The sequence below is a fragment of the Saimiri boliviensis genome, chromosome 1 (assembly GCF_048565385.1).
Source record: "Saimiri boliviensis isolate mSaiBol1 chromosome 1, mSaiBol1.pri, whole genome shotgun sequence".
Classification (NCBI taxonomy): Eukaryota; Metazoa; Chordata; class Mammalia; order Primates; family Cebidae; genus Saimiri; species Saimiri boliviensis.
The window spans coordinates 132,490,264-132,512,741 of record NC_133449.1 but is presented as its reverse complement, the minus strand read 5'-3'; the positions used below and the strand labels follow the sequence as shown (position 1 = coordinate 132,512,741).

The 22,478-nt window shown below is 39.9% G+C and overlaps 1 protein-coding gene across 3 annotated transcripts in view; it reads left to right on the top strand.

Annotated features, from left to right (window-relative positions):
• The window catches only part of CDH13 (cadherin 13), a 1,266,064-nt gene that overhangs the window by 476,655 nt on the left and 766,931 nt on the right, over positions 1 to 22,478 (top strand). The window lies entirely within an intron of this gene.

The window sequence follows — 22,478 nt, the reverse complement described above, 5'->3', positions numbered from 1 at the left end:
CTGGTTGGCCACATCTTGGCCACATTTCTTTCCCTGAAGCTAGGGCAGAGTCGGCCCTATTCACCTAAAAACATATGGACTGAGAATGAAATAATTGTAGTTACTCTAAGTAAATTAAGGAGCTGTTTTCAGAGGAAGGGAAATGGATGGTGAATAGGCAAGAAACAGTGGCCCGCTAGAATTGCACATGGTCCTGCATACAGTGCTATTATACATATATGATGTGTGTGTGCATGTGCATATATATGTACATGTATATATTACATTCACATATACCACATGTATGTATATGATGCTGTATGTGTATATGGTATATATTTATGTAAATACCATATACATGTGTGTATACCATATACGTGTGTATACTATATATGTGTGTATACCATATACAATGTACCATGATATATGTACCATATACATATGCATATATGTATGTGTATACACACACATATACATCCACGTTTAATATGTCAGAGATACCTCAAAGCTAAGCTGCCCAACCTACTCATGTTCATTCTGTTGTTTTGTTTTGTTTTGCTTCCCAGCGACCTTCAGTGACTTCAGTATATGTATGTGTGTTTATGTATATATGTATATGTAATTGTATATGGTGCTGTATATGTATATGGTGTATATATATGTCTATATGTATGTGTATACTCACTCTTATGCACCCACATTTAACAGGTCACAGATATCTCAAAGCTAAGCTGCCCAACCTACTCATGCTCCTTCTATTGTTTTGTTTCCCAATGACCTTTGGTGACTTTGCGTGTGTGTGTGTGTGTGTATGTGTATGTGTGTGTGTGTGTGTGTGTATGTATATACAGGCATACACATACTGTATATGGACATATACAGTGTATATATATGTGTGCATATACATATACACGGTATATCTGTATTGTATGTCTGTGTAGTTGCATATGGTGCTGTAAATGTATATGGTGCACATGTATGTCTCTTTATACACTGTGTATAGGTATGTGTGTGTATACATACATACATGGTACATCTGTATTAGACGTCTGTGTAATTGCATACGGTGTTCCTCCTTTGCCGAGCAGCAATGCTTGTTCCCTTACACAAGCACATGCATGCTGATCCTTGCGCTCCCACACATACATTTACACTTTATGAGTGCCACAAACTGCCATTCAGGCTTCCCTATTGTGCCATTCAGAGACTTTTTTCTACCACTGACTCTCTCCTTCACCAGGAGCTCAGAGACTCCAGCGTCATGAGAAAAGGAGGGCAAGACACACAGCAGGACTCCAGCCAAACAATGACTTACCGATGGCATGTCCCAGCTTGGCGTGCCTAGCCTTCTCGCCTATCTGCAAGCTTCGTCTTCCTCAATTTTTCACAGCCCCTGATTCACATCCCTTTTCTTCACCTGCCGTATTACTCATATTCCTGCCTGATGTGCTGATTTTGTTCAGTGGTGGAGTGAGCGTGGGTCACACAGCTGGGAGTAGAGACAGTATGACTGGCAATGTGAAGGTTGCCTTCCTGCCAGTGCTGTCTGTGTGATCTTGAGAGCATCATATAGCTTCTTTATCTGCAGAGTAGAGCGGTTAAACAGCCTGCAGTGGCAAATAAGTGGCTCGTGTGCCATCCTACTGTCCCCATTCTCATGGCAGATATTGCTAATAACCTTTGGCGTAGCCCAAATATCCTTCTCAGTACAATGCTTCTGGAACATGCTATCAATTGATCATTTAGTGATGTTTCTGAGGATGGAATGTATTTGCCTCTCCTGGACTGGACAAACTTCACAATTTCCCTTCATATCTGTGAAGCTGTGAGTTAAGGATAGATTGCAATGTAAAAGGAATGCACAGCATATCAGTGATGTTTCAGAGAACACAGGATATTGGCGAACTAATAACCAGTGTGGAAATTCATGATACCACAAAGGCAAGCTTTTCTCTTTCTTAGCCATGACCATTTTCACAACATCTCACTAATCTGCGATATAAATTATGTGGCAAATATCTAAAGCAACAAAGTTTCCAGGATGCACAGCAAACGTAGTGTTGCATAGGAATATGTAAATGGTATGGTAAGGGGTTTGCCCACAGACTTGATTGTATTTAGATAGAAATTGTTCATCATGAATGGTGGCTCATCTTTTTTATCTGGAAAAGACAGTGTCGTAGTGTTTTGCTTGAAAGAGAGCAGAAGGGGTTCTGAGCAGGTAGTCAGGATCAACTCCACCTTGAGGGGCTCTAAGAGCTTGGTTCTTTATGAAAACTCAGCCATGTGTTGTTGGTCCCTGGAGTTCCTGTGAGATGCTATCCAGAGACAGTGCTCCTCTGAGCCCTGGCTGTTTCTCACTTGCCTGTCTGTACGCATTTTCAACAAAACTTGGCTGTATTTGTTTGCTCCTTATAAAGCAGGTGGAGATTGCCGTGTTCTTCAGTTAGCCAGACTTCAGCAGAACAGGGTGTTCATCTCCCACCTCCAGTGATTTTATGAGGTTTGAAAACAGGCTTTGTGAAGATGTATTAGCCGTGTCCTTAACAAAAAGCACCCAAAAAGGAAAAAAGAAAATAAAGGGAAAACAAAATAGATAGCAAAAGAATCTTCTGAAGAGAGCACAGACCTCACTGGATGTGTAGTTGGTATTTTTTCAGTCCTATTGTGTGCAGCCAAGTGGGCCAGCTGCTAGCGAGGGAAATCAGTGAGTGCCTGAGTCAGCTCAGCCCCTATTGGGGAGGGAAAGTGAGTGTGTGCATAGATGCTTGGGTACCAGGCAGGGAGCTAACAGTGATTGATGATCTGTGCATTTGGAAAGGGGAGACGTCAAGGGGAGCTGGGGTGGTCCTCACGGCACCAGCCATGTGCCAGGTGTTGCTCCATGGGCTGCAAACACTGACTCATGTAATCTAGCGATTGGAGGCAGATTCTACTATCTCCTGTTTACTGATTTTACTGATGGGGGAACTGACATACAAGAGGCAAGTGACATTTCCAAGATCTCAAAATGAGTAAGAAGTTGGATGGAAATGAGACTTGAGCCCCGGCAGCCTAGCTCCTGAGTCCATGCCTCCAATCCCTCCATGAGCTGGACTTTGAAGGATGGGCCAATGTGCGTAGTTGGGAGTGTCTATAAGGGAAATGTCTGACTGTCTGCAAGATGTTTCTCTTCTTAGCTGTGTTACCTGCAGTAAATTGCTTTACCTTCTGAGCCTCTATGTAGTTTTGATTTTTTTCGTTTGTGAAATATAAATAATAGACCTATTTGGATCTTCATGTGGATTAAATGACACGATACATGTAGCCGTAATACATAGCACTCAGCGGATGCTACAGCAATGACCAACACCTGATGCTTACATAGTACTTACTGTATGCTAAACCTGGGCTTATTCAAGTCTTGCATCCTCATAACATGCAAAGGGAAGCTGTTACTACTGGTGCTATTATGATTAGTTAGTAGGTGGCAGAGCTGGGGCTTAGACCTCAGTAGTGTGGCTCCAGAGTTCTCGTTTTTTGTGTGTTTGTTTATTTGTTTGAGACAGGATCTCACTCCCATCTCACAGGCTGGAGTACAATGGTACAATCTCAGCTCACTGCCACCTCTGCCTCCCGGGTTCAAGCAATTCTCCTGCCTCAGCCTCCCAAGTAGCTGAGATTACAGGCACCCACCACCACACTTGGCCAATTTTTGTATTTTTAGTAGAGAAGGGATTTCGCCATGTTGGCCAGGCTGCTCTTGAACTCTTGACCTTAAGTACCGCCTCAGCCTCCCAAAATGCAGTGATTATAGGCGTGAGCTGCAGTGCCCAACCCGGCGCTCTCTGCTTTATCAGGAGGTTCTATTGGCTCACCATCTGGAACAGAGCAAGACTGTACAATGTTCATTTCCACCAGTGCAATTATATTAGAGGCAAGCAGGGCCTGGAACCCAGAATGTCAGATAGTCAGGACCAGTTCAGTGCCCTTCCCACATCCCCTTTGCCCATGACTGAACCTTATAGAACACTCCTGCAACTGCCTGTAAATTCCGGCCCTTGATGTCTGGCTCCCACTCAGCATCCCTCTTCCTTGCACTCTGCATCCTGCTTTTCCCAGCCCTTTGGTTGGTGACACTGTTGGGCAACCTGGGTGCAATCTGTCTTCTCATTCTCAGCTGGGAGCTCTGCAGTTCCCAGAGATGATTTGGCTCTATCTCAGGGAATAGCCTTGGCACTCCCTACTTCCCACACAAGCCAGGGTCCAGCATCCCAGTGTCTACTTTTCTGGGCCAGGGAAAGCTGGAACAGAAGGGGAATGCTAAATAAAAGCATGGGAACTGGTGGACAGACAGGGTGGAGACAGCCAGTGAAGACCAGTAGAAGGGATTTTAGGTTGATATGAAAGAAGCAAAGGAGCCATTGTAGGTTCTTGAGCAGAGAAACAGGCGGGATAAAAATAATCCTTGGTGGTGTTCACCCAGAAGCCTTGACTGGAGTAGGGAGGGACTAGAGCTACTAGTTCAAATAATAGCTACCACTATTTTTTGAGAACCAATTTCATGGCGCTTTCTTAAGGTTATGCATCTCAGTCTATTGTTTAGCATATGTTACCTCTAATTCTCACAACCTCCCTGTGGAGTTGCTGATATTACCCCTTCCTGCAGATATGAGAACCTGGCCAAGAGACTCTAACTTGAAACTGACAGAAATGAGACTGAAATTTTGGTCTCTGCCTAAATACGGAGTCTTCTTCCTGCTACTTTGCTCCTAGAAGGCTGCGCCACTGGGGTGACTGTTGCCATGGCCTATGGATGAGGAGATGAGAGCATCAGTCAGAGCAACATAGGAGCAATGGAGGGAAACAAGACTTGCAAGATTTGCCAAAAAAGGAAGAAAGAGCCAGAATTCAGCATCTGGATGATTCCAGATTGTCTAGCCTGAAGGATGGAGATGAATTGGACTAGTCAGGGAAGAAATGTTAGGGAAAGATGTCTAGTCAGACTTGGATATGTTAATTTAGATGCTCTTAGGGACATCTTTATAGAGATGTCCAGGGGTCAGTAGGCAATACGGGACTGGCTCTTAGAGTGCACATTGGAAGGAAGAACAGCATAGTAGTAGGAGTTTTGGCTTATGTTGAACACCAGTGGGTTCAAATTTCTGCTGTGCCACTTACTGATTGTGTGACTTGGACAAGTGACTCAATTATGTGAATCCCAATATCCTCATCTATCAAACAGGGATAAGAACAGTCTGTATCACAGAGTTGTCCTCTTGGGAACAGCACCAGACTTTAACAGGTGGTTCCCATCAATAGTATTATTTTGGAACCTCTAGAGGAAGGATAAGGAACTGAGGGCAAAGCGTATTCACTGAGGCCATGAGACAGAAGCCAGAGATTGGGAACACGAGGAGAAAGTAAAGCCAGTGATACAAAAGAGAAGGCATGCTCGGAGAGGTAGGAGGGACCACCAGCCCAACCAAAGCTGGGACGATTTCACACTTGCACATTTCATGCCACTGTGTTTCGGAAGGAAAGATTCTCTAAGGCAAATGCAATTACAGTGAAGCCTATTTTAGCTGTGGTAACTGGAGCCTGGATCTTCTTTAGTAAAGGGAGCCTGGCCTCTCTTATTTTTACCTGCTACTGATGACCCTGTCTTACCTGCAAAACTTATACCCCAAATCTGTGAGGTCTGATTGTTAATGATTTAATTACAGACTAGCAAGCTATTTGTGTGTTTTTAACAGGCCACCTAGAATCTGGTACCTGCGTGGGTTATGTAAGATCACCTTAGATCTGAATAGGCAGAAGAGCAGTTTCATTCCAAGTCTTTTGATAGGCTCTGACAAATGGGTATGGAAGATAGTGAGGTTAACCTTCCTTGCACAAAAGGACATGTGGAAGGGCATGATGAACCTGACACACAGTTTTATGTCTGGACAGAATCATGACTTTTCCCCACCAGATCTGCTGTTTCTCATGGCCCAAGAAGGATGAAAGGGAAAACAGCAGAGTGAGGGGTGTGTGTGTGTGTGTGTGTGTGTGTGTGTGTGTGTGTTTGTATGCACACATGCGTGTTTACCTTGTATGTAGTTTGAAAAGTTTATACAGAAAAGTTCTGTGCTTCATTCCTCATGCAGAAATGTCTTTACCTGCCATGTAAACAGGACTCATCGACTTCATTTTCTGGCCTGGCCAATAAAAACACTCATAAACAAAAAAACACCTTACTTATTCTTTCTTTCTGAGTTAAGAAATTGTAGCTTGCAGGCTGGGTGCAGTGGCTCACGCCTGTAATCCTAGCACTTTGAGAGGCCAAGGTGGGTGAATTGCCTGAGCTCAAGTGTTCAAGACCAGCCTGGGGAACACGGTAAAACCCCATCTCTACTAAAACACAAAAAATTAGCCAGTGACAGCATGTGCCTGTAATCCCAGCTACTCAAGAGGCTGAGATAGGAGAATCTCTTGAGCCAGGGAGGTGGAAGTTGCCATGAGCTGAGATCACGCCACTGCACTCCAGCCTGAACTATAGAGTGAGACTCCCTCTCAAAAAAGAAAGAAAGAAAGAAAGGAAAGAAAAAGAAATTGTAGCTTGCCTGACTGTAGATCATGGCAAGGAATTCTGACATCGATTAAAGAACTTGATGAAGTCAGGTTGGGAAGTGACATCAAGGAGCTTAGAGGAATTTATTCTGACATTGGGTTTGGGAACTAAGGAGACTGTACCTCCAGGCTTCATCGTGAAACGTAGAAGTCCACACTCTCAGCAGTGGTAGACTTTAGATGCCTATGACCAGGCAGCCAGGTCCCTATGAACAAAACAAAAGTCCCCCATGACCCAGTGTCCCACGGAGAGTTCTGAGGGCCACCGGCTATGGGCTTGGATCCAGCTTCCTCACTCCCAGTTTGGACTTATTCCTCAAATGCAGTTTGATCACTTCACTCCTCTGCTTAATATGCCCTCATTTCCTGATCAGCTTACCTGGCCTTGGGGATATATTCTAAAGACAGAGGATGTCTGAAAATGTCCTTTGTGGTTTAGCCTGACTGATCTCTGCAGCCTTCTTTCATATCTGATCCCTGCTCCTCTCTAAGTGGCTTGACCCTCAGAAATGTCACATTCTCCGAGAGCCTCCCCTGCCTGTCACACCTGACTCTTGTCCCCCTCCCAAGAAAGGTTCTTCCCTGCTGGTCTCGCTCTTGGCATTAGTGTTTTTCCTTTGCGGACTTCCTCTCAATTTGTAATTATGTATTTACTTCTTTTATTGTTCAGGTGTTTAATGTCTGTCTCGGATGAATATAGAAATAGTCTCTTCCCTCCCTCCCTCCCTTCCTTGTTTCTTTCTCTCTTCCCTGCCCCTGCTTCCTATGTGTTCACCATTCTATCCCTAGCACCTGCACAGTGCCTGGCACATAGTGATCCATAGATGCCTTTTGAATAAATGGACGAGTAAAGCAAGTTACCCAGCTCATACCCTACATTGAACTCTGCCTTGTGCAATACCAAACCACTGGTGGCTTCTTGAATTGGCCAGGCTTTCCCACCCCATTCACACTGGCTACTCCTCTGTGTGGACGGTGTCCCCTCCACTGTGGTTCCAACTACCCACTGGTCAGCACCATAGATACTTTGGAACCAACCAAGATTTTCCCTCTTTGGGAACAGCTCTGTGAATATCATCCCCAGCTTGTTAGGTGTTCCTCCTCCAGGCTCCTCTAGACCCCTGCCTGGCTCTCTCTACTGATAGCATTAAACGAAACAGTTTTCTTCTGCTTGTGCCTGTCTTGATGCTGAGCTCCTGAGCTCAGGGCCCTGGCTCCCACGCAGCAGAGTCAGATCACTCTGGGGCCAGACCATCTTGGCATGAATCCCAGTGCTGCATTATTTCTGCTCCAGGTTCCTCAGCTGGAAAAGGGATTCATAATTGTATCAACCCCACAGTGATGCTGTGAGGATTCAATCAATTAACACACATATATTAATCAAGGTTCTCTAAAGGGACAGAATTGAAAGGATAGATAAATATATGAAGAGGAGTTTATTAGAATTGACTTCCAGAATCACAAAGTGAAGTCCTACAATAGGCCACCTGCAAGCTGAGAAGCCAGGAAGCCAATCTGAGTCACATAACCTTGAAAGTAGGGAAGCTGAATGTGCAGCCTTCAGTCTGTGGCCGAAGGCCCCAGAGCATCTGGCAAATCTCTAGTGTAAAAGCTGAAGAATTTGGAATCTGATGTCCATGGGCAGGAACCATCCAACACGGGAGAAAGATGGAGGCCCGAAGACGGCCAGTCTGCTCTTCCCATGCCTGCTTTTATGCTGGCAGCTGATAGGATGGTGCCCACCCAGATTGAGAGTGGGTCTGCCTCTCTCACTCCACTGACTCAGATGTTAACCTCCTTTGGCAACACCCTCACAGAAACACCCAGGAACAATATTTTGCATCCTTCAATCCAATCAGCTTGACCCTCAATATTAACCATCACAGCATGCCAGGAACTTGGGACAGTCAGTGTTCAACATGAAATTTGAGTTATTCATAGTAATTGCGCTGTCAAAGCCAGACCTATAATAAATGTTCAGCCAATGAACTAGGCAAACTGAGATGGCCCAGCCCTTCATCCACACCCAACACAACCAAATTCTGTGACTTCTATAACCTGTGTGGATTCAGGATTACAGGTGAACTTACACCATCACCAGTCTTATTTCTCAGGTGCTCACTTTATAGGAAGCACTGACTAAACTTCGTAGAGAAGAGATTATTTCTCCAAGTCCACTTAATAAACACCGAAAGACCTGGCAGTATTTAAAAGTTCATTATGAACAATTTAAACTTCTTAACTGGAAGTCAGTACAAGTTGCCTCAATGAAGAGAAACTGGTCTCTTAATCAGGTTGCTTTGATTAAATGCAAAAAAAATATTTTTCCCTTTTTTGTCATTACAAGAATTTCTTAAAAATAAAAGAAAGTGAGTTATGACAGAAGCTGAAAAGGCTAAATTTAAGGCTCGTTTATCATGGTTGTTCATCATCATTGCAAACATGCAATTTAAAAGACATAATTTTGGCTCCTAATCCAGTTTCAAGAATCAGGATGGAAATGGTTCCAAAAAAATAAAATAAAAGGAGCAATCAATAGAAGGAGCACTTGGGAGAAACAGTTGTTTTTGTTTTTAGTTTTTAAATAAAAATATAAAATATATCATCAGTTGCCCAGAAGCCAACAACACTGCTAACATGTCTCTTCCTCCATTGGTTGGTTACAACTTTTAAATCCACTGCTTCTTCTCAGAACCTCAGGATCCATTTATTAAGTGCCTTGAGGGAACTCTGGGCATAAGTGACCCTCTGTTTCTATACAGATACATTCATGGGGATATTCAGAAAAAATTTTTGTGGATTATGTCACCAAAAATTGGAAACTGATCACACATTTATCAGCCATGTGATACTGAAAAGTTACCTTACTTCTCTGAGCTTCAATTTTCTCATCTGTGCAATGGACCCAATACCTTGGCCTTGTGTGGATGCCACCATGAGATACATTAAATAAAACAAGTGCCATGCCTCACCCAGTGCCTCGCTAATGGATGATTCTCAATCACGGATCAATTATTCTTAAGTGAAGTAACCAGTAAGTCACTGTCACTTCTGTACATTCTTCCCCTCTTTCCTGATCTCGCACATTCTAGATAAAAATACTTTTGCACATTTGCTACTGAGATGAACTGCAATTTTTTTCAACTCTGAGCCAACCATTTGAATCCTCTGTTTGTTTTGGCCATGATGCCATCTAACCTTCTAGACACCTGGCACACTGCAAAATATGACTTGACTTTATTTCTTTAAAACAAGATTCTCCCCCACCCCCTGCCTGAGTACCAGTCTGTGGCCTGTTAGAAACCACAGCGCACTGCAAGAAGTGAGTGGTGGGTGAGCAAGCAAAGCTTTATCTGTATTTACAGCCACTCCCCATCGCCCACATTACTGCCTGAGCTCTGCCTGCTGTCAGATCAACAGTGGCATTAGATTCTCATAGGAGCATGAACCCTATTGTAAACTGCACATGCAAGAGATCTAGCTTGCGCCTTCCTTATGAGAATGTAACGCTTGATGATCTGTCACTGTCTCCCATCACCCCCAATGGGACCATATAGTTGCGGGAAAACAAGCTGAGGGCTCCCACAGATTCTACGTTATGGTGAGGTGTATGATTAGTTCATTTTACATTACAATGAAATAATAATAGAAATAAAGTGCCTGATAAATGTAATGTACTTGAATCATCCCAGAACCACCACCGCCACCAACACTCACGATCCATGGAAAAATTGTCTTCCACAAAACAGGTCTCTGGTGCCAAAAAAGGTAGGGGACTAGGGGACTGCTGCTGTAGAGCATTCCTGAAAAGAAAAGCAACAAGCTCTTGGTAAATTAATTACCTTTTCTCTACACCTTCTCACTTTGAGAAGTAACATGGAATCTGTTGAGTAGGATGATCATATCGATCCTGCTTACATGACATATGTTTTATATAAATATTTTTATATGTTTTATAAAAATCCTAGGGGAGAATCAATCTGTTCATTTGCTCTGACCATAAAGAAATGAAGAATTAAAGATGTAGATACTTAATATGCACTGATTTAACAAGTGTGGTAACTTCAGACAACCTGTGAAGTACCAAGCTCCATGGCAAAAGGCTCCCCAGGAACTATTAAGGAAAATTAGTATCCATTTAACTGTCACCTAAATTGGAGAAAATATATAGCTTGAAAATTATTGTACAGATCCAAGAATTGGCTTAGAATTCGATAATAGGCTGTTACATCTTGACACATGCCTAAATTGTTATGTTTATGTGGCTCCTTAGCTCCAGGATACTATTCAAATACAGATAAAAAGACATCCTTCAGTTCATTAATTTAAATAGATAACAGATTGCTGTATGGATCAGAATCTAAGAAAACTATATTCTGGAGATTAATTTTAATTGAAATGCTTGGAGGAAAAAACTGATCCCATAGAAAGTGTAGATAGCTAAAAACGTGTGTGTGTGTGTGTGTGTGTGTGTGTGTGTGTGTGTGTGTGTCATATTATCATTTCAACAAATAATCAAGGCTAGGCGCAATGGTTCACGCCTGTAATTGTAGCACTTTAAGAGGCTGAGGCAGGTGGATCGCTTGAGGCCAGGAATTCGAGACCAGCCTGACAACATGGTGAAACCATGTCGCTACTAAAAATACAAAAATTAGCTGGGCATATGCCTGTAATTCCAGCTACTCAGGAGGCTGAGGCAGGAGGATTGCTAGATTGTGCACTCTAGCCTGGGTGACAGAGCAAGTGAGACTCCTCAAAAAAAAAAAAAAGTAATCAATATGGACATTATTTGTAAAATAAATTTTTTATATTCTTTTCATATGAAGTCATTGAAATATGTTATGCTTAATGCACATCTCAGTTTAGAGTATTTAATTTTTAAGTACTTAATAAGCACAAATAGTGAATGGCTGCAGATGAGATAGGATGCTGTGCAGTTGTACAGGAATATTTGCATATTTTGAAAGAAGGATTAAAGAAATCATTCACTAAGTTCCTACCACATGTCAGAGCACAGGCTTAGAGCCCCTCACACATCCAGCTATTTTTCTCTATAGCCAGCCTGTTCCTGTATTCCAGGTGCAGAAGTAGCTCAGGCTCAGAGAAATTAAGTAAAACCAATGACATCATCCATCAGTAGATGCAGGACTGGGAGTTGAGCTGGAGTCATTGCTATTTTGATAATACTGACATTTATGGCAGAGCTATTGTGCTTTTCTATTTTTCAGTAAATTCCATGAAATAGCATAGGAAGTTAAAAGGTAGTAAATAAATCCAGAGTAGAGCAAAACTCCTGAAGAAACTTTAGGAAGGTGGGCATGCCCTGTGTTGTCATGACACATTTTAAAAACTTTTCCTGTGAATAGATCCTTTACAAAAAGAACCTTGTGGAAGCAGCATGAGGTCGCTAAACATAAGTTTCTCCCAGGCCAGGGACCGTGTCTCATTCATCTTCATGGTCCCAGAGTCTAGAGAAAATGCCTTGTATTTAGTTTTTAAAACTATAATTTACAGTTTTGTTTATATATGCCTTGTCTGATTTAAGCCTCACAACAATGCCTGGATGTGGACGGTGTGGTTTTCATTTTCTGAGTGAGGAAACTGAGACTCTCAGAGGTGGGTCTTAGGTGGTGGTTGTGGAGTTGGTTGGGTGGCAGGCCAGTGCTGCCATCCCCAGGACTCCCCGAGTGCATTTCCACATCCACAGTTAGCTCCCTAGCAGCTGCTTGGGGCTTTCACGTAGATGGAATCAATGTAGTATTGTCAGAGGTAAATTTCCACCTCGTATCTGGGCTAGAACAAGATAATGTAATGAAATGTACACTTTCTAGGCTCTCCTTTATGCCTCTATCCTCCTATCTCTTATTATTACCATAAATCAAATACTAGTCAATTCTAAATGTAAATATAGGGATGATAACCTCTTTTTACAATTACTCTCTTATCGGCAGCTCCCAGAGTGATTCACATAGAGATACTTGGTCACTGCAGCCTTTTCAGTCGGCATGACTCCCATTAGAGATTAAATATCATAGAGTCATCTCAAAGTAGTTAGAAATAAAAATTAATACAAAACTGTGCAAAACTCTTAGAGAAATTTTAGGTAAGTAGCAAGCCCTGTGTTGTCTTGACCCACTAATAAAACTTTCCTCATGAACAGAACCTTTGGGAGAAGACTCTCATGGAAACAGCACGAGGTTTCCAACTGTAAATGTTTGCTAGGTCTCTCTGTAAGAGATGGGTTTACATTTCTGAAGGACAAAAAAAAAAAAAAAATCCCCAATGATGAGAGAATACAGTCTTTGATAAAGACCATGAATTTTCTCTATTTGATTATTTGTTCTCAACACTCAAAAATTAGGTAGTAAAGAAAAAGCGGAAGAGGTACCATTTATTCAGTCTGTCCACCTGGCACAGGGGATGATGAGATTTCATGATCTCACTCAAAGTTTTGAGGCAGAAACCTGAGTGTTTGTAGAAAAATTAGTAAAGAAAAGCATTATGGCCCTAGCCAAATAGATCCTCCAGTCTACCCATCTTGGGTAGATGCCTGTGGACTTTTGGCCCCTGTGGCCTGGCAATGATTTGTGACAGTTGCTAGGGTGGCATCTGCTCTTCGTCCAGACCATTGATACTGTTTCATTCTGAGCTCAATCGCTTGTTTAAGCAAAGCGAAGTCTAGTCTCAAGATACCACATAGATAAACAGTAAACATATTCAGCTTGTCCCAGGGCCTAATCTCATCATAGTTTATGTTGTCTTTTTTTGATGGCTTCTATTAAATAGGCAGAAACCTTTTCTCCTCTGGTCCATACCCCATAGGAGTGACATTTAAAAAATAAGAATGCCTTCATCTCACTGGGGCCCATAGCAGGGCAGATATTGTTATTTGCTGAATTGCTTCTATCTTTTTTAATTAGGCAAGAAGTAGCAACAATCAAAAAATAAATATTGTATGTAGGTGGCCCTCAAAACAAAAGACAACTGTTTTTCTTTCAGCAGAAAATGAATTTTGCAAACACTTGTTTTTCTTTCTCTAACTCAGTCAATTCTCTAAAAAAAGAATAGGAAAAGAAAACAAAACCTTTGAATAATACCTCATATATTTTTTCAGAATTTTATATATCAATACATTAAAATTCAGGCAGGAAAATTTCAAATGCAAACAAAGATGACAACTTATAGCTCTTAGCAACTCCTAATCTTCAAAGACTGGAGGAAATAGCCAACTGTGGAGGCCTTTAAAAGAGCAGGTGCTTCCCTAGGGGAAGGAGTAACTACAGATATTTGAAGGTTACTCAAAGGCAAAAGGGCTCACAAAACTTCAGACTGCCTTCCAAGCAACAGTCCCCAAATATCCTCCTAGATGGTGAGTCTGCCTTCAGTTGGCCTGCCTTCAGTTGGCCTGAGCTTGTTTCTCTGACCCTGGTGACCCCACCCCTTCCTCTCCAGCCTTGTTAACATTCAGAAGGGAGGATTGTGAAATCTTTCCTGCTGCTCAGATTTCTCTCTTTTGCCAATCAGAGAAGACTGGACCTGAGATCTAAGACAGAGCTTTCCCTTTCCCTGATGGCTACACTGTTTCTCCTGCCTCCCAGCTGTTTATGGAAATCCGACGGTTTCTTCTACTGCCTATCATCTTTCTGCTGCAAATCCTTTGACAGAGAATGTGCATTGTCAGCCAACCCCTTCATCAAGGCAGGCAAATTAAGCTTCCTTTGACAGCAACTTTTTACAACTTCTTTCCTTTGAAGATACAAAGCTTTAAACAGTGGTGGTTCTCCAAGACACCCAAGGAATGGTCTGAAAACTATAACCAGACTGACCACCTCCTGCCCAACACTCTCACTCCAGAGGCCTGTGTATTCTTCTCCTTCTCCTTCTTCTTCTTTTTTTTTTTTTGTAAAAGCCTCTGCTGTGAATTTAAGTCAACTAATCAAAATGCATTATTTCTGTCCTTGCATTGTCCATTCTCATAAACCCTGGTTAATACAGATAATTGAGACTTGACTGCTTTTTTATTCCAAGTTTCTTATTTTATTTGGCCCTTGTTAACAAATCCTAGTCTCTAAGAGCAAGACCATCAGTCTTACTTACCTTGTTATCTGTAATTTCCTCTTTCCCTCAGGCCTTTGCATAATATTTTCTGTAAATGGAAGGGGAAGCTAAGAAAGAAGACCTAAAAACTGAATTTTTAAAGTACAAATAGAAAAAAAAAAAGCTCCCTGTATTTTCCCAAATTCTGCATAAATAAAATTATATGCTCCATAAAGGTAGAGACTTGACTGACTTATTCATCACTATAAATCTAACACTTACAATATCTGGCTCTGAATAAATAATTACTTAATGACTTTGCAAATACTGCAGACAGAATGGATATTGATGTTAATAATACAGATCATAGTCAACTGATTTAGCTCAAACACCGTGTGAGGTACCACCTTAAGTAAGTGCATTTCTTACATTAAGTCATATAACCTTTATAACAACTCTATAACATAGGTACTATTTTGTATTCATTTTATAGCTGAATAAAATAAGACACGGAGAGTATGTGTGGCCAGCACAAGATCATACAGCTAGAATATTTTGGAGCCATACTTTTGCATTCAGACACTTCAAAAAAAATTTCTTTTAACAAACTATCTCATCCTTTTTTTCCAAATTCAAAAATATGAGCTGAATATTATTAAAGTAGATTCATGTTGGTTGAATAGCTGTATCCAAAAGGGTTAAAAAAAAAAATCTGTGTCATCCTGGAGAATGGTTTCTGTATGCAGTCCGTGAGTCTAATTGCTTTCATCCCAGTGATGTGAACAAGTTTGTTAGTCTGAAACTTTCATAGCTCTAGTATTCCAATTGTACAATCGACTTGAGTTTCAAAAAGAACGCAATTATCTATAAGGATTGACTGAAATTATAAAGCGATACTCAGCAGGTATGAATATGAAGCCCAATAGATGGACAGAATAATTTGTGGAACACAGGATGGGGGTGATGTGAAAAGGACTTGGTTGATGAGGTATTCAGGCTCCTGGACCTGTGCCAGCTCCCGCTCTGTAGGTTCCTGCCCTTATTGCTACTCTGTAATTATTCATCCTTAATTTATTGTTCTTCACCTTGAGCACCACTCTAAGGTTTTTTTCATTTACCTAAAGCATTAAGTCCTACCCCAGTGCCTACAGTTTTCTGCAGCTGACCTTGCAGTTTCCTCTGTTGAGAAAAGTTCATACCATCCGTTTCAGTTCCCTTTTCCATCTCTGTGTCCCTCTGCTCCTTCCCTTTCTCTCAGAGGAAGATCGATTCTTCCTCTTTTTCATGATGCATCCCTTCACTGGAACCCTGGAACTCACTCTTTTCTGCCTTTTTCTTCATTCATGATTTCCCCTCACACTCTTACATCTGAAATTTTCTCTCCTCTTAGAATCCTCTCCCAACTTCCAAATGTGGTCAGATCTTCCCATGCTAAACTAAATGGTTTCTCCTTCAAATCACTGCCTTCCTTCCCCAGGCTTCTTGAAATCCGTCTTCACTCGACATCTCTATTTCCTTGCAAGCTCATACTATAATACTCCAAAATGGAGCTCCTATCCTCGACATTTTGCTGAAAATTCTCTCTTTTGAAGGTCATAGAAACTGAATAGCTGATTTCCTTCAGCTGTTTCTTAATCCTGAGCTTGCTTGAAGTCTCTGAAGCAATTAATTTTTAGTTTTAATATTACAGAAGTAAAATTTACATAACATAAAATTAACCAAGTGATACTTAATACATTCTTAATGTTGTGCAAATGCCACCTTTATCTAGTTCCAAAATGTTTTTATTAACCCAAAAGGGAACTTCATACCTATTAGGCATTTTCAGCCTTCCCCTAGCTCCTGGCTTTCTGTATCACCTATTTTTTATATGTAATATAAGTGAAATCATACAATACTTGGGCTTTTTTTACTTAGCATAATGTTTCAAGGTTCATCCACATTATAGTATGTATCACTACTTCATTCCTTTCTAGGGATAAACAATATTCTATTACATGTATGGACCACAGATTGTTTACCCATTTATCTGTTGATGGTCATTTGGGCTATTTTTACCATTTGATTATTATGAACAATACTGCTACCAACCTGTGTGTAAATGTATTTGAGTCCTAATTTTTGATTTGTAAATACAGTGTCAATAATGCTACAGAAACATTGCATACTTGCAAGATTTACAAATTACATAATTTACAATAATTGAATGTAAGCAGCTCTGTTACCTGGATTTCATTAAGATGATGCTGCAAAAATAATAATTGTTAGTAATAATTGTTAGTAATAATCATGCTACGAAAACATTGTATACTTGTGAGATGTACACATTACATAATTTACGATGATTAAATGTGGGTGGCTCTGCTATCTGGATTTCATTAAGATCCTCAGGATTATTTACAAACATGGTAGGTTCCCACTTAGAGCAAGATCTCTTAAGCAAACCCTGTTTATTGACCACACAGCCAGACCCGAATCTCCTTCTGCCTCTTGTCACCATAACCCTAGTTATAACTTGCTTTTGGGTTTCTATCTAGGAGTGTAATTGCTGGCCCATATGATAATTCTATGTTCAACTCTTGGAGAAACCACCCAACTGTCTTTTACGGCAGGGAACGACTTTACTTGCCAGCAGAGCATTTGGCAGTTGTTGAAATGCTCTTCCCTTTGCTAAGACACCATACTGTCTTTGTTCTCCCACTCTCTCTTTATAGCATCCCATTATATTTTCTTCTTCTAGTTCTTCTTATTATCCCTCCTTCCACTGGAAGTGCCTGTCCATTTTCTGTCTTGATTTTCCTTTGCTGTTTTCTACCATCCTCAATAATCTCATCCAAACTAGCAGCTTTAAAGACCCCTTCTTGAGCATGTCTCCAAATTCACAGCTCCATTTCTGACCTTGAGTTCTTCATGTCTACAGAACATCTCCACTTGTCCGTTTCACCTGCCTCTTAAGGGTAACTGTGTGTGTCTGAACACCCATACCTCATTACCTCATTACCTCATCTTCCTGAGTACACAATTTCTTGCAGGGGTGTCCTCTTCTTCCCAGGTACCTGAGCCCACTGCCTTGATTTTGTGTTTAATTCCTCATCACCTGGGAGGTCAGTGGCACTTCTTATCCTTTCTCTCTCTCCCCCATGTGATTTCTACCTGCAAACTCTTCATCACAATGGCCACAACTGGTCTGAACATCATTTCCTCTTACCCAGCCCAGGCAGGCCACTCTTTTAACTTTATCCTTCTCCCTTTTCCTGTGATCCAATCTGCATGCCAGTTACTGTTGAGCTGACTTCCTGAAGAACAGCTGGAGCCATATCATGCTCTCTTCAAAGGCTGTCAGTCTTCCCATGCCTGCTGAGCAACAATCAAATGGGCCCCAAACTGCTTTGTCACTTTTCAGCCCTCACAATTCCTTTTCATTCATGTGATTCTGCCACCAAAGTAAGCTGCTTATCTTCTGTGTTCACTGAAAATGATGTTCTCTTCCACATCTGTCTCTAAGAGCTGGCATTAGTGGGTTGCAATAGGTTTACAGGAATGAGGATCACATTAAGAGCTATAGCGTCAGTAAAACCACGTACTCTTGACTTACTGTGTAACAATGTATATTTTTAGCCAAACAAATGCTAGATACCTGTTACTAGGAATTGCTTTTCATTTTTCCTTTTTTGAGATCTGTAATTAGTCATGGTGAAAATAATGCTACAAAAACATCATATACTTGCAAGATTTTCAAATTACATAATTTACAATGATCGAGTGTATGTGGTTCTGTTATCTGGATTTCATTAAGATACTCGGGATTCTCGACAAACATGCTAGGTTCCCATTTAGAGCAAGATATCTTAAGTGAACTTCTGCTTATGGAACAAAGCAGCCAGATCTGAACCTCCTTCTACCATCCCTGTAACTCTAGTTACAACTTGTATTATCTATCACATTATTTATTGTCTCATGAAGGGTGAAGTGTTCAAATCCCTGTATGAAACAGACCAAAAACTTGGGGTCTGTTACCCCAAGAGACACAGCCCCCTTTTCTGAGACTTCTTTCTTCCCTTAATTTATTTGGACTGTGGTTTCTTTGGTCAACCATTTAATTTTTTTCTGTTAACTTTGTCCTTGTTGATGCTAATGCATTCATGTCCTGTGGAAATGAGAATAATTCAGGTATTCTAAGAGAAGGAAAATGGTTAGATAAATTAGAAGCATGAATAATTTATAGAGAAATAATTCAAGCAGCTAACTGTATCATACATTCTCTGCTTACTTCATGAATGATCCATACGCCAAGTCCATACGACTTAATGTTTATTCTAGAAACCTTTACCAAAATGAACAAGAAGTAGTAAATGCCTCATTATCCCTTCAGAGCACCTAATGATACATTATTTTCTGTTATAAAACTTCAGGGTTTTTGAATGTATTGTTATAAATCCAAACTGTCAACATTTCTTTGGCAAGAAGAAGCACAGCATCCTATAGAAAAAAGATGTAAGATTAACAATTCAGGTTCATATATTTTCATCTGTCACTGAATTCTACCATACATGGCCGAAAACTGCAATCATACTTTTATAGAAAATATGTTATGACGACCCGTACAATATTTAAGAACATTTAGAAAAGCCAAAATGGAACTTTCAGAAATGAAACCTTGGCCAGGCATCATGACTCATACCTGTAATCCCAGTACTTTGGGAGACCAAGGTGGGAAGATCACCTGAGGTCAGGAGTTCGAGACCAGCCTGGCCAACATGGCAAAACTGTGTCTCTACTAAAAATACAAAAATTAGTTGGGCACGGTGGCGTGTGCCTCAGGAGGCTGAGGCAGAATTTCTTGAACCCAGGAGACAGAGGTTGCAGTGAGCCAAGATCATGCCATTGCATTCCAGCCTCAGTGACAGAGCAAGACTCTATCTCAAAATAAATAAATAAATAAAAATAAACATTAAACTGTGAAATAGAAAGGACACCATCAGCAGTGATTAATAAAATAGATGCTTTATAAAGTGGTGATTGGGAACGTAAAATAGGTTGTATAAATTAGGCCAAAGCCTAAAGCTACTCTGGTGAGTCTTTCCACGTAAGAAGACTTAGCGAAAGAGGCAATGCAGTGAGACCATAAGCCTTGTGGTTTGGGACACATTATTTTTTAAGGCCTAACTTTTTCTGTTGGTGAAATGGGAATAAAAATAGTACTAATCTCCTAGAGTTAAATTAGAGTTGAATGAGATAATTCATGTGAGGCTCTTAGAAAGATGCCTGGAACATAATAAGAATTAAATAATATCATCTAATAAAGAGAGAATGACCACAGAATATGTCTTTATATGATGTTCATTGTGAAAATGCCTAGGGATGGAGAGTTCTGGCTTTAGCTGTAACTTAATATAGGAGCTAAAAAGATATCATAACCTTAATATTAGGTCTCAGTAGGACTCAGTTATCCTTTCTTTCTTTCTCCCTTTTTTGGCTTTCTATACGTCTTATTTTTAGACAGCCTCTCTCCCCAGGTATCAGAAGACACATTCATATTAGGATAATGCAGACCAGATTAATTCATGGTAAGATGATTTGTCAAGGTAAAGTGAAGTATAGGAGAAGCACATGAGAACCTGGGAACGTATACCAATTAAAACCAGATTGACTGAATTTTAAAACAATAGATAATATGTTTCTTAAATTACGTATACCTTAAATAGAAGTGTACAGAAAGATAGAAAATCAAAAATTGTAAGAAAATATATCAGGTAAACAATAACCAAGAGAAAGTTGATATAGCTATGCTATTATCAGAGAAAATAGACTTTAAGGAGAGAAGTATTACTACAGATAAAGAAGGCTACTTCCTATTTGTGAAACTATACAACAGGCAGATATAATAATTCTAAATTGGGTTACATCTAGTAACATACACAGCAGTCCCCCTTATCTGTGGGAGATACATTTCAAGACTCCTATTGGGTACCTGAAACCTCTGAAAGCAGCAAACTATGTGTATGTATACAATCACATGCCACATAATAACTTTTGGTCAATGAGGGACCAAATAGGTGATGGTGATCTCTTGAGATTATGATACCATAGTTTTACTGTACTCTGTAGGTTTAGATACATTTAGATACACAAATACCATTGTGTTACAACTGCATACAGTATTCAGTACAGTAATGTGCTGTACAGGTTTGTAGCCTAGGAATAATAGACTATACCATATATCCTAGGTATGTAGTAAGCTATACCATGTATGTTTGTGTAAGTGTACTCCAATGTTTGCACAACGCCAGAATCACCTAATAATGCCTTTCTTAGAACATATCCCTGTTAAGTGATGCATGATTATGGTATGTTTTTCCCTATACATATGTGACTATGACAAAGTTTAATTTATAAATTAGACGCAGAGATTAAAAACAATGACTAATAGTAAAATAGAGCAATTACAACAATATGCCAGTATCACTATTCTTGTACTTTGGGGCTGTTAAGTAAAATAAAGGTTATTTGCACACAAGCACTGATATCTCAACAGTTGACATAACTGACACAGCTGCTATGTAACTAATGGGACAGTATATACAATGTGGATGCACTGGACAAAGGCATGATTCATGTCCAGAGCAGGACAGCAGGATATTTAGTCACACTACTCAGAATGGCTCATAGTTTAAAACTTATGAACAATTATTTTCTGGAATTTTCCATTTAATATATTCAGACTGCAATTGACTCTAAGTAACTAAAACCATAGAAAGCAAAACCACAGATATGAGGGTGACTGGTATATAAAACAAAACTAATACATAAAATAGAACTACTAGTGAAAATAGAAAAATCCATAATTATAGCTGAAAACTTTAACACACTTTTACATAGCTGATATAATAATTAGTCTAAATAGAAATAAGGTAATACAAATTTCGCTAGAATATATAACAGATTTTAGTAAACAAAACTTGGTTGTAACAAAATATACAAAAACCAGGAATATGCATTCTGCAGTGTTCACATGAAGTTGAACTCTTTTTAGTAGAGACAAGGTTTCACTGTGTTGGCCTGGCTGGTCTTGAACTCCTGACCTGAGGTGATCTGTCTACCTTGGTCTCCCAAAGTGCTGGGATTATAGGCATAAGCCACCACATCTGGCGAAGGTTTTATTTCTGAAAGTTCCATTTTGGGTTTTCTAAATGTTCTTAAATATTGTATTGTATGGGTCGCCATAACACATTTTCTATAACTACATGGAATAGTTATCAGCATATCATAGGCTGGTCATAAAGTATATCTAAACAAGTTTCAAAATATAGAAATCATACAGACTGTGTGCTCTGACCATTGTAAATTTAAAACAGAAATGAATAACAAAAATAACTAAAGGATCCCCACATGCTTAGAAACTATGCAATGTATGTTGAAATATTCCATGTGTAAAATAAGAAATAATAATAAGTAGAAAATAGTTTGAATGGAATGTAATGGAAATACAACATAACAAAACTTCAGGATACAGATAAAGTAGAGGAAAAATGTGCAACCTTGAATGCATATGTAAATCAGAGAAGACCAAATTTAACTCTAATAAATGGAGGGATGGAGATAACAAAAATAAAATTTATACCATAGAAAGTGGATATGCAAGAGGATAAGTCAATAAAGTTTATTCTTTGAAAGATCTATAACTTGACTTCAACAGTCCCTAGTAAGAATAATTAAGAAAAAAAAAAGAAAAGGCACTATTGCTAATAAAAGGAATGGAAAGGGGACACCACTAGAGATCTTTCAAGAATAAAAATAAAATAAGAAGATATTAATACATTTATAAAAATCAGTTTGAAAATTAAACAAAATTGGCAAATTGTATAAAATAA